At 35.9% G+C, this 14,087-nt stretch overlaps 1 protein-coding gene across 45 annotated transcripts in view; it reads right to left on the minus strand.

Moving 5' to 3' along the window:
- The window catches only part of TENM3 (teneurin transmembrane protein 3), a 1,292,556-nt gene that overhangs the window by 238,178 nt on the left and 1,040,291 nt on the right, over nucleotides 1-14,087 (minus strand).

Below are 14,087 nucleotides of genomic sequence, written 5' to 3' on the forward strand. Positions count from 1 at the left end.
ACAGACTATGTGTGCTTTGATAGAGCACAAGGGAGAAAATTTAATATAGTCACCACTGACAAACTCTGCTCAGGTCTGGGGGCAGTTTGATAAAGATTGGAGGGTTTTTGCAGTTCAAATTCTGGGCAGATTCCTATCTGTGATAGCTACAAGGTAGGAGATGAAATAATGAATTAATATAGTCAGTTTAATGAAGCAAGTTTCTAGCAATTCCACAGCAACATTCATATTCTCAGAGTCTCTTCCAAGGGGTCTAGTTGCAATAAATAGGGTATTAGATCACACAAATACGCTTTTCCAAACTGCTTAAATGGAGTACCTATGGATAAGCACTTTTGCCATTGAAAAACCTACTAAGTAATTCATTACTTCAGGAATATATCCTTTCAAATCTTAAAAGGAGGAGGAAGGGGAACTGAATGCTTAGAGTCAGCTTGTGCAGAGCTTTAGAGCACATTTGAATTTCTGCCCTCAGAGAGCACCAGTAATTGCACTGCCTTTACAGAAGACTGCCATGGACCTGTGAAGGAAGCAGGATATTGGGTCCTCCAAGAGCCAAATACTATGGAAGAAATGACATATTTAGATAATCCCTATTTTCAAAGGAAAATGATCCACACTATATGTTCTGTATTATTTTTCTACAAACATGTCACTCTACATGCAATAAATGAAGACTGCACCCTATCAAAAAATAGGACCTGGATGTCACTGCAGTGCATCCACTTTCTCCATTTTCAGCCAGCTGCAATGGAATTTTCCTTTGCTATGGTGCCCCCTGTGCTGAGATTCCACTGTCCCATTAATGCCAGCAGAAATGATTTATGAAATCTATTAGGTGCAACACTAAAGACATCTCAAACATAAATGTTTGCTTAGGAAAATATTTCTTTTGAGTAGACAAATGGGGGTTGAAGCAAACTCCAACACAGATATTGCACTTTATGCCAACATAGCTCATGGCCAAACAGTGGAAAGAAGGATCAAACAAAACCTTGGGGGTTGCTGTAAGGGCTGGGGGAAGAATAGCATATGTGTTTCATTCATACAAAAAAGGGAGAAGCATTTAAAAAAAAATTGATCAGAAGAATTATTGCAGTAAATTATGCAGAGCATTAACCATTGAATTTGAACCCATCTTTAGTCTTTCTTTATTAATAACTCATTATAGTCCTTTTTCTTAATGTGGAATAAATTAGAGCCATGTTAATCCATGCAGCTATCTGCAGGTACATTTATCACTACGGTAGCCACTTTTACTCTGCTTTCTGGAAGCTGCATTTCATGGGCAACAAACACTCATCCCCTGCTGAACTCAAATCATGGTGGCCTTTTCAGATCACCAGCAGGGTCACCTAAAAACTTACCTTTTTCTCAAAGAACTGAAAGGTACCTCACAGCTGGCCTTGACATATGTGAAAGAATTTCTCTTTCACTCTCACACTCTCTCTGTCATATTGCCACAATTTAGATCAGTGAAAACAAGTGAGCTAGGGGCCTTGCTGGTATAAAAGGGTGAGGAACTGCCAACAGGATGTTCTTTGTGGGTAGTCAAAGCTTTTGGAACTGATTCCCCTTGCCTGATCCAGAAGAGCTCAAATTTTATGGCCTTCATAGCATGTCGCATAGTTCATATTTTTCCAGAGTGCCTGAAAACAAGAGAATTGTGGATGTGGTTAGTTTATGGAGGCAGGGCTGTGCTTCAGCTTTTAAACTGGCTGGTTTGCATTTGTCTGAGGAAGGAGGCCTATTGCAGCTTAGTCACAATGATTAATTCTGATATTTGCATTTGAATTTGGTCAGATATTCAGGAATTTAAAGGCAGTAACAAACATATAGACTCTCTGATAAAGGTAGGTGTTATCACAGAGAACTGACACGTTCCATCACTCATAGCTGACACCTGGAAAGGATTTAAGAGGTTCCACTGAAGGTGGCTCTGGGTAGTCATTAGACCAGAGTGGCCCAGGTACAAGTAGCTGTGCTCCTTGCAGCACGTATCACTTCAGTCCTTACTGTTACCTTCTCTGAGTGCCATCGTGTCAAAGCTTTCTCAAAGAAGAAAGCTTTATTGTGCCTGTTATTCACATGGCAAATGAAGGCACAAAGGTGACTTGTCAAGGCCACAAAAACAGTACCATGAGCGAGGGAAAACATGATGCCTCAGATAGTTTTCTGGGGCCTATCCTAATCACTTAGCTTTTCTTCTTCTCATCAAAATAATCATTTCAGCTATTTATCAACATTCACAATGATCAGTGACTTTTATTAAAAGGGAGCAAACACCTTTTTAGCCAAATACTCATTCACCTGTTTGAATAGTAGCAGCCTAAGTGCCCTGTTAAGACATCGTACCATAAATACTTAATTAGTGTTACAACTACTTCTACTGAGATGTTAGGTGTATTTTATAGAGATAGGGTTGCCTGCATTACAAAGAAGTAAAAATGGAGCATCCACCTAGAAGCTGAAATTGCACATCATCAGTGTATCACTTTGGAAACCTGTTTTTGTTACAACCCTACAAAAAGACAGGGTATTAAGTTATGAAATTTAAACAATGCCTAAGAGAAAGATTTTTGTCAGATAAGGTATAATTTATAACAGCAACATATATTCTCATGTCTGTTTTACAAAACAGATTTGATCAAGCAGAATAGTTATGATATAGCTTTGCAATTCTGGCTGGAAATGTATCTTTAAAAAAAGAGGGGCAAATTCATGTCTAGAAATTAGTCTTAGGAATATTATCTGATATCAACAGGATTAGCAGTATAATGTGTTCCCATGAGAAAGCACATATGCCCACATGTATTTAATGGAGAACATCTTGTAGTTCTTAAGCATTTAAATATTATGCTACACTGACTATTTTTTTCTCACAAGTGAGGATTAAGATGGGCCATTTTTCATGCAGTAATGACGCTGATTTAAATTAGAACAGACTAAGACCATAATGAGCTCACAGATTCAGTGTTCAAATCTGAAAACAATAAACTTTTTTCCTTTTTATGTTCAAATCTGAAAACAATAAACTTTTTTTCCCTTTTCATTTAGATACATAAATCGTAACTCTATTTTTATAACTCTTTCCAAGAGTGCAGTGAGAATTTTGCAGTTTCAGATCATTATTTCCCTAAAAATACAAGTGGAAATTGTAAACAAGTAGATGTACCTGGGGTAGGGCAAAAGTGATAGCAAAAATACAGTTTTTTTCAAGATAGAGATTGAATTATGACATATTTCTTGAGTATAAGTAGGTAACATGGGGTTTTCTTCCTCAGAAGCAACCCAAAACTACCCACTGTACATTTGTGCTGTGATTTTTGAGTGCTGTAGATTCATATATTGTAGTAAATAATGTTCCTCTGTTCCTTGTCAAATTTCCAGGAAAGCTCAATGCAGCGTGAGGCCAAGTATAAAATACACAATATTTCTATTTATCAGCACCTAGATTTTTGCCCCCTAACAGTAGACTGCCCTGATTAGAAGAACCATCCCACTCTACACTAATGTGTCATGGCAAAATACAAATTTACAGATGGAATACCTTGATCTCCAAAATCTGAAATATGAAAGACATATTGAAAGAAATATAAAAGCATCATTAATCATGATGTTTTTCATAGTACTTATATAGTTCTTAGGTATTTTTTACCTAAGTGTTCAAATACCTACAGTACCAGCCAGCTAGCAGAGAAAAAGGGCACATATGCTTTGAATGATTAACACAGCTCTTGGAAGCACAAAGCACACATGCTTTCCTTATAATCCAGCTAAGTGAGGAGGAGGAGAAGGGCATTTTCATGGAAGTTCTGGGGGATTAGATGATGTATCAATGAGCCCTTTGAAAGAAATACCCCTACCCTCAAAAAAAAAAAAAAAAAAAAAAAGTTAATTCTGTTTTTTTCAGAACTGCTATATGAATAATAGTAATGAGATTAAATTATAAAAAAATAATGTTCTAATGTTTTCAAGTAATTTTACCTAATTCTTGAACAAAAGGCAGTAGTAATTTAGGGACAAGTTTAAACCCTTCACTAGAGAAAGAAAAATCCAATTGTAATCTGAACCCTATATATCTCTCTCTAAACTGAACTCTCTACAAATCTGAAACCTGTTTGTATTTGCAAGACTCACTTCAACACATCATCAGGACCCTGAAAGATATCCCTTCCTTCCTCAATTTATTGTACTGTTTTCCCAGTTTTCTCAGTAACCTCTATCAGCAGCTGCTACTCACTGCTCTGGTCCGTAAAAGAAGGCAAAGAAGCCGTTGCTTCCACAGCTAATGCTCTGAACTGGAGACTGAGTGTCTAATCTTCATACTCAGCAGCTTCTAACTGATTAGGTTTTGGTTTACATTTTATACTTGGGTCCATAGCTCTAAATCCCTCTGGATTACTAGATTTTTTTTTTTAATTAAAAATTTACACATTTTTCAGAAAGAAAAAGAGGAAGATATTTACTGCAAATGAAAATGACATAAAAATGTAACTGGAAGAAGAAAGAGATCAATTTGGTATGTAAACTCATGAGATACAGGGCATCTTTTGACAAAAATAAAAAAGGTATGTACAGGCTGTTTGAAACAATCCATATAGAGTAAAATAGTTTTTTATAGAGGTCTGTCAAAAAGAATTGGCTTTTGTGAATAAACTACCCTATTGTGAATCTCTTAGAACTGGTAAAGAATACCAGTAGGGCAATCCTACTGTTTTAAGAAAAACCACTCTATTCTTAATGATAAATTTAGAATTTTATACCTCTAGAAAATTTTAACTTGTATCCTGATCATATTAAGAAAAAGAAAAAAGGAAAAAAAAAACATTCAAGGTACTTATTTGAAATTATATCTTTTAAAAGATACTTTAAAAACAGTGGCACACATACACAAAAAAATCAATATCCGTGTGATTCTTACAAAAAAGTATTTCACATATTTCTTGGAATAAGCATTATACTGATCATGACACAAACTATGTGGCTGGGACTGCAGGTTCAGCTGCTGCTGTCCATCTTCTATTTTGTCTTTGTATTACAGGAAAGATGACTGAAAACTTGCTATGTCATTTTGCAATTTCTAAAATTATGCCATTTAGAAATTTCTTTTTTGCCCAGTAGAAAGTAACCATTTATTTTCTCCTAATTACAGTTTCTCCTCGCTCCCTTTACATCATAACTCTTTGGAAAAAAACCCCAACCACCGAGCAAATTTTCTTTTTACACTTGCTGCTTTGGCAAGATTAGAAAAAAGTGTCATCCTTTGGGTAAGTCTGTCAAACAGATTTCTTACATACAGTTTGAGAATGTTCATCTAAAAGTACTCTATCTGCACTTCGGTATGCTTCTATGACATTTATTGCCTTGGAAAGGTGGCATAAAAATTATTTCACACTCCTCTGACACCTGGTATGAGCCATACCCCTGCAAGTAGTCTCTATACAAAATGGTTATACAAATCATAAATGGAAAATAAAATTAATACTTTCCAAATATTAAATTGGTTTTATATATATAAGAAAACCACTTTGTGCTGCTGTTAAGTAGACACTTCGTTACATTTCCTTGGAGGAAAAAAAATGAGGTTTTCATAAGGCATAAGAATAGGGTTTATATGCACTTTGAGTCCACTCAGAACTATGTACATAAACAAACCTTCCCGTGGTAAACATTCAGGCAGAGGATGAATGCCTGGTGATAGGTGAGTTGTTAGGCACATGACTAAGTGCTGCAGGGCATCTAGAATTGCATTTATGGCACACCTTGAAGTGATTGGTTGGATATTGATTGTCCTAGAGAGAAGGTGATCATTTTCTACATTTTACCCAACACATCTATTATTTGCCAACATGCCAAACTGCTAGTGAAATGATTTTTCCCTATATCAGCAGGTGTTGCATATTCAGAAACAGAGTGTAGACACTTCTAAAAGTTTAAAATTATTATTTACTTAAAAGGGAAGAAGGGAGAAGAAAATATTTTTACGTAATAGTTTGTGCTCACACACAGAGGATGAGGCTGTACCACAGGTCTTACAAGAATCACTTGGGCTTGACTTTCTTCAAGCAAGGCTAACCATTGCACAGGTTTCCAGAACATAGTCTATTACATAGAAATTATCACATGCAATACTCCCAAAAGTCTTGCTTCTCACTTTCTTCCTCATACTCTATTTATTTGCTTGGCATGCCTCTGCATAGATGTCAGACTGCCACAGATCCATGTGTGTTCAACAGCTTCAGAAATCACAGTTTGGCTCTGTCAGTCAGTTACTATTTTCACAGCAGCCAACTTTATCACTATCATTTCCTAATTCCATCATCTAAATGATTTTGTTAACTGCATTTTACTAAAGACCTTCCCACAAGCACTGCCAGATTTGCAAGCTTTGGTGTTGTCTGCCAAGAGAAGGAACTCAAAGTCCAGCTGAATTCTCTCATAAAAGAGCCCTTAAAACAAGTGGTAGAATATTCAGCCTAAAAAGTATTTCTCAAAGAAAATCAAGAAATTAAATATAGTACGTATATACAGAGGGCATACAAAAGCTAATGGTATGACACAGGTATTTGGAGTCCTGATTAATCTGTGCAAGTCACAGGAAAGACCCCCCTCTCCCCCTCCCTTCCCCACCCACCATATGCTGACTTAGGAGCAAAGCATGCAAAGTGTAACCCTAAATGAAAAACTACATGGAAGACAGAAGCTGCATTTAGCATTGATAACGCCAATGTGACTGAATCAATTTTGAGGCCAAAAATTGGAGAAGGTCAGAGCCAAGCCTGCTAGAGGAGAATTAAAAGATTTAAAAGATAAGGACAATATTCAGTAAAAATGCAACTTTTATTGCAAAATTCCTGAAGATATTTGAATTTATAAAACCTATCCTGTATTGGTAACTGGGCAGATACAGCATAACCAGTGTTTCTGTGTCCACATTGCTTTCTATAGCAGTGTTTCCTGAAGTTTTTTCCCACATGCACTCAACTTGCCTTTGCTCCTTTCTGCTATCTATTATACTGCAAGAAGAATTATTAGCCTTTTCTCAAGAATCTGGATGTTCCTTTTTCCTTTCCTTTCCTTTTTCCTTTCTTTTTTCCTTTCCTTTCCTTTTTCCTTTCCTTTCCTTTCCTTTCCTTTCCTTTCCTTTCCTTTCCTTTCCTTTCCTTTCCTTTCCTTTCCTTTCCTTTCCTTTCCTTTCCTTTCCTTTCCTTTCCTTTCCTTTCCTTTCCTTTCCTTTCCTTTCCTTTCCTTTCCTTTCCTTTCCTTTCCTTTCCTTTCCTTTCCTTTCCTTTCCTTTCCTTTCCTTTCCTTTCCTTTCCTTTCCTTTCCTTTCCTTTCCTTTCCTTTCCTTTCCTTTCCTTCTTCCCTGCCTTTTTTTTCTGGGAATGCTTGTGCTTCCTGAAAGTTGAAATTCTGATCTCACTGCATTTGCCTAGTATTTGGCTGGTAGGGTCAAAAGAGTAGAAAAGTACGGAGAACAGCTTGTTCTTAAAATTGGATTTTTTTTGCTAGAGTCTTAAAATCTAGCAAAAAAATGTTAATTTTATTACAAGAAAGTCCACATTTAAGGTCTCACTTCACTTTCTGTAGATGTGTTGTTCTCATATCTCTGTGTCCTCCACCCAGAGACCCAAATTTTTTTTTTTCTACAACGGGGTGATGTATACATAGATAGTTCAGTCACTTATCCAGGCAAAGGCAGTGATTGTTGAAAAATGAACAGGAATTGCTGCCCTCAGTTCATCCCTCCCCTGAATTGCCCTTCCCCATCTTGTCCACCTACCTTGGCAATATCTTTGCGGGGCTGATACAGAAAGTCTCCAGTAGAGGTCTGTGCTGAAGAGCAGAGCACTGATGCTGGAATTTTGAGACAGACCCTCAAATGTGGTATACTGGAATCTTGGTGTTGGAAATCCTTTTTTCTACTTATGTGGCCTCCCAGAAATTCTTATGAAATTTCCCAGGAGTCAGTGCTTCCTGCAGCTGGACCACAGGCACTGGAAAAAATACTCTAAGGGCTATGTTGAGGCACAGTGGCACTTGCTGTGATTGTAGGGGAAATGCAAAGTAGACTTATTCCAGAAAGAATTCAACTGGTTGTGGTTTTCAGTCCTCCAGACAGAACCCAGTATACCAAGTATACTTGGAAAGGGATTTGTTGCTATCCACGTTACACAGGACAGCTAGATGGAGAGTGCTTAGGCATTTAACTACATGATTTCACTACCTCATCTATAACTATTATACTCTAAAGCCTGGTACAAGAATTTATCAACTGAAGTCCATCAGTATTCTTTGCCTTTTTTTTGTGAACACTCATACTAACATCCAGCACAAGGGTCACATTGCTGTTTAAAACCCTCCTGTACTAGAGTAAACACACCTGACACTGATAGATTTCCTGAACTGCCCTGAGGCAGAAGCTGTTTCACAGATGGAAGAAAAAAAAAAAAAAGATGGGCAAAGGAAAAACTGCTTGAGAGAGAGAATTTGGCTTCAGGTTTTCTAAATCCTCTCATCTATATTTCAATCTGGAAAATTCTCCAATTAATAGAGATATTTTCACTATTGTAATAGCTTTTTTTTTTTTTCCCTGAAGCATTCAGAATTTGATAAAATTGGACCTTCTGCTTTCCTCAAAAATTTTTGCATGCTGATTAAACAAGTTAAAAACATGGCCCACTACAGAGGAAGAAAGGGAAGTGTTAGGAAGAGAGTATTTTAATAGTTAACAAAACCATCCAAGAAAATCTATCATATGAAACAGTGTCTGAAAATCTAAAACACTTAGTGATGAATGTGTAACTCCCCCTAATGGATGCATATTTGAATTTATCTTAAAAGAAAATGTCAATAACTGAAATCCTATTGCTAGAAAAAATACCACTGTTATATCACATTCACTTTTCTGGCTTTTTAAGGGATCTCTTAAGGTATCTGTGACTTCAAGAAACATTAAACTACTATTAGAATAATTTTGTTTTCTTAGTGAGTTTTATTACATAAAGTCTTAAATAAATGTGCTTTTCAGCACATTTCTAAGGTACACACTCAGTAGCCATTAGAATTCCCTTAAATTATCTTCTGTCAGTCATTTCAACTTCTGTTTTAGCAAAATGTTTTCCTGTTTCTTAAAAAGTCAGCAAATTGCTATAAAAATGACAGTGACAGGCCACAGTGGTTTGGATTCTGTGGTATAAAGAAACACTTCATATATGCACAGCTGCTGGTAATGAATGCAGCATGTCTGAGGCCTGATCTTGGACAATTTCCTACATTTCTGACTGCAGTCTCCTTGGCAAAATTTCTGAGACCGTATTATCTATATATCACAGTATTTCAGCCAGAACTTTTCAATACAAGAGTTCAGCACTGTGCACTGGCTTTCAAAAGTCTGTCCTCTCAGAGTTAACAGCTTTTTAGGAATCTTTGCCCTAAGCCTCTTCTAACAACAATTTTGATTTTTCTTTTTTAAGAAGCATTGTGTTCAACACTACCACCCTGTTAAGATATGGCAGACAGATTAAATTTCTAGATAATACAATTCCTGCTCTTGAAAGATGCCAGAGCAACAGCATCAGACACTAAAATTACATTTGTCCACCACCCAGCTACAGTAACAGCAGCAGCATCGGGATTGTTTTCAGAACTCTCAAAATTAAGCTACTGAAACATCAAGGGTAAGTGAATAGCTCTAGATGTTGCCCTGCCAAGCCTTATGATAAGCCTGGATGTTGCTATAATTAGTCTGGTGATACTGTAACCAAGCAGGGCTGAGATTAAAGGCTGGATTCTACACAGGTCAGACTCGCTGCCAGTGGCAGTAAACCGGGCTCCTCATAGTGGGGAGAGACTCCTACTTCTTGCTCTGTTCCCGAAACTAGTCATAATCTAAACACAGGTTTCCTCCTAATGCAGCCAAAATGCAAAAAAAAAAAAAAAAAAAAGCAGCAGTCTCAAATGAAGCTATGGGTGTAATCCCAAATGATTTTTCCTAGGTTTTTATTGTGTATTGGAAAGGAAGTTTAATAAAGCTAGTGTTGTTCTTTTTCAGTTTTTCAGTTTAAATGCGACTTATATATTTTCTGTTTTTCTTTGCAGGAAGTAGTTCCTAGCAAAATATGTTCTTAAATAGGACTTACCCAGCTGTCAAATTCTACTCTGTAATGTCAACAAAGTGAGATTCAAAACGATGGATGAACATATTGTTAAAATAATTACATTTTAAGGCTAAGATAGATATGTTTTTGTATAGCAAAAAGGACGAAAATAAGCTCATAGGCAAGAAGACAGATAAAATGTCTACCTGCACCATTAATCATCATACAGAAATATTCCTAACATCATGTAAGAACCCAGAAGTTAAAACTAAAATACTCTGAAGCAAAGATCTGCATTACAAACAAAGAAATATGGAGAAGATATTAGGGAGAGCTACAACTATAACTGAAGTAGGATATGCTACAAAGTGAAGCCTGGCACAACAAGGAGAAAGAAATAAGAGCAACAATATTTTACTGCCCAGGAATTTTGCTGATTTTATTCTTAAAAGGGAGTTAAAACTAAACAATTAATCTTAATCTGATTAAGTAATTATTGTCTAATCTTACACCAGATTATTTAATGTAATCTAAAAAAGTAACTATTAACAGTCTTGTGACAGGATAATTCCACCCTCTCAAAAAATTCAAACAAACAAAAAAAAAAAAAAAAAGCTGAAACTTATCCCACAACATACAGAGTCTATGAGCTAATGCACTTAACTAAGAGTCAGTATAACTATGGTTATGTGTTGAAGCATGGATTTTCACATCTGGCTCATAAGGACCGTTAAACTGCCAGGGCCATAGAGTTCCTTTCCTCCCCTAACAGAAAGTATCACTGAGATTTGTTCTGTATGTTTGACAGAAAGTAAATTACATAGATATAGGAGATCCTCTGAAGATTTGTGATCCTTGTGAAAGAGATTAATGTGAGTCAGAGAACATTAGAGTTTAGGATATATAAAAAATACAAATGCTGTCAGTCATTGTTTTAAGACAATAGCACAGTTTTGATAGTTGGATTTTCTTGAAAAAAAATATTTTCTATTACTTCTGGGATTCAGTTCACAGTTCAACTCCAGTACACAACCCTACAGATGCTATATTCATGCCTCAAAATATGTTCAGTTATGCAGTTGATTATTTAAAGCCACCACTCACTGTTCAGCACTTGTTGGTACAATACCAGTTTTGCATTGTGGGAAATAAAATATAAAAGAGCAAATTAATACTTTTTCCCTTTATTTTTTCTTTAAAAAAAAAAAAATAAAAAGAAGGAACATCTATATCCTCCACTTCTCCAGACCATAATACTCATGCCTTATAAAGTAGAAAAGAAAAAGTAGAAAAGAAAAAGAGTATGGACATATATAACTGAGATGCTTTCATGCTACTAAACATTGCAACAAAACATAGGTGTCTTTAGACAAAATTAATGCAATCTCTTATATAAAAACTACATAAAACAACAGTTTAAACCATGTATATGGTAACACAAAAAGTGAAGCACTAAAATGATAGCTTCATATTCAATTTCATATACCTTGCTCTCTTCAAATATTTTCACGGTCATGACTGTAAACAAATATCAACAATTTGGTCCCTCCAGATCAAACTGGAGGAAGTCTGTTGAAGAGTCACTGAGATTGATTGGAGATCTTGCCACATAAAGAGAAGTTTGAAGAAAGGATTTGGGCAATACAGGGAAGAGAAGACTCACAGGGATGTAATAAAGGTCTCCTAGTACCTAAAAAGAGTTTAGTGGGAGGATGGAGGTACTCTCTTCAAAAGGGGTGCATTGTGAAAGAACAAGAGAGCAAGAGTGTTGTCTCATTCTTTTGAGAGTTTTAAAGTTCTTTTAAAAGTTTTGTATGCTTTTTAATGTTTACAAATTTCTACTGAATTTTCTCACACTGTTCATATAAACAATGGTTGTTTTGCGTTCTTCTTTGTGGGTGGAGAGAATCAATAGACTGTTGGTTTGACAAGTGTAGTTAAGAGAGGTGGTAATTTCACCCTCCAATCCACTGCCACTTTTGCTATTCTATATGTAGTGGAGTCAGAAAATAAAGTTTTTTTTTTTTAGTTCTTTTTCTTTCCTTTTATATCTAGCCTGTTTGTGTGAGTTATTTCATGTCTTAGTGTAACATAAGAGTCAGTGGGTCCAAGCTGCTTTAGGGGATATTCTGGATGTTTAAAAAAAAAAAAAAAAAAAAGCTAAGAGGTGGGATTGGGATCCTCCTTGATGAAAATTATTTCAAATAATCTCTTCTTGAGACACAGCTCTGCATCCTGAGTCATTGTTTCTCATCCACAAATTACCATTTCTTCTTTAATTATCTTGCCAAACGAAATACCATACATGCAGAAGAAAAAAAGAACAAGATACAGAGTTCAGTCACTGCTATCAATATTCTTAATTTGTTTACCTGCATACTTATAAACATTTATGTGGTGCTAAAGTGATCTGAGAAACAAAAACTGATTTGGAAGGTTTTGGGTTTTTTTAAAAGATATGGTGCATTAACAAAGCTACTGTATTTGTGGCTAGAACTGCAAAATAAAGCAAAATAAATCTAGTTGTGAACCAATAGCCTACATGCAGATAAACTTATAGCCTCTTTCCTTGTGTTGTGCTAAATTGCCAGTGAAAAGTTTAATTTTAATTGAGCATATGGACTGTAGTAATGTGAATGTTAATTTTATTTTTTTCTATGTAAAAGAGTAACAGTACTCTTCTTTAGTGGGTTAAACCTACATTTCCTGTGAATAAGATAGGAAATGGGGGGAAAAAAATCCCATATTGAGTGATGTATGTAGAGAACTAATGACAAAGCATGGTTGACTGATAAAAACAGCTAAGTGACAGGCAGCATAAATTATCTCAGCTCTACTAGTTTACAAGCACATACAGGTGCACAGCATTTGAAAAGAATTCTTACTTGACAGAACTGAGAAAGCTCATAGCCAGATTTTTAGCTGCAAACACTTCTGCTCTTTTGACATTTCATTTAGCTACAAATAGACAGCTAAAAGTATATATACACGGAGAAAAATACGTATTTATTTCCAGAGCCCTGGAGTACCCTTACATAACCAAGTAAAAATGGAACTCTGCTTGCTTTGAGACTGTTGCCACTCCTTTCCTCAGTGAATTACATCATCCCTTTCTGTCACAGAAATCTCTTGCTGCAGTTCAGTACTAGCAGAAAAGTCCCTTCACCATATAAGCTCACGGCAAGGGCAGAAACACTTCTGTGGGTATAGTTGCCCAGGCCACAGGCAGGGGCAGGTGAATATGGGATCCAGAGAAAATAGTAAGATGATGCAGTTATGGTGGATATGCTACTGCCTAACCCAGAGGATGAGCTCAGATTTCACTGTTCCTTCCTAAAATGAGAAGAAAAGGAGAATCCAAGTTCACCAAAAGCCTGGTCCTTTAACCAACTGTCAGGATCTTACCAGTGTGAAGCCCTTACAGCAGTGATATTAACAATTGCATATATAATGACTGTACATCACTGTAACACTTTTGCAGAAAATAAAATGTATAAAGCAATAATATTTAAATTAAAAAACATAAGAGGAGAGGTCATATTTGCAGCAGTGTACTAATGAATTTGTTACTTTGTTATAGACTGGAGACAGAAATATATCACTTGCTGAATCATATTTTGTATTACTAATTTTGAAGTTACTGATTTTGTTTCTATTAATTTTGAATTACAGACTTAAGGCAAATGAAAACATTTCATTCTCAAAAACACAAAGCTAGAGCATTGAATTTTCTAACTATAAAACCTGTCATGGTGTCAAAACTTAGGGAAAAAGCAATAATGCTGTCTGGTGAAATATAGGTAATTATTGTGGCATGACAAAACTAGCAGAGAATAAATAATTTTAACATTATTTCTTCAGTAATTCATTATTTCTCCAGAGAGTAAGTGACTATTATCTTTTAGGTACAGGACTTGGTGCACATCCCAGCAAGCCTCACAAAACCATAAGTAAAATTGTTTGAACAGAGCTTACAGTAGAACA

The sequence above is a fragment of the Taeniopygia guttata genome, chromosome 4 (genome assembly GCF_048771995.1).
Source record: "Taeniopygia guttata chromosome 4, bTaeGut7.mat, whole genome shotgun sequence".
Lineage (NCBI taxonomy): Eukaryota > Metazoa > Chordata > Aves > Passeriformes > Estrildidae > Taeniopygia > Taeniopygia guttata.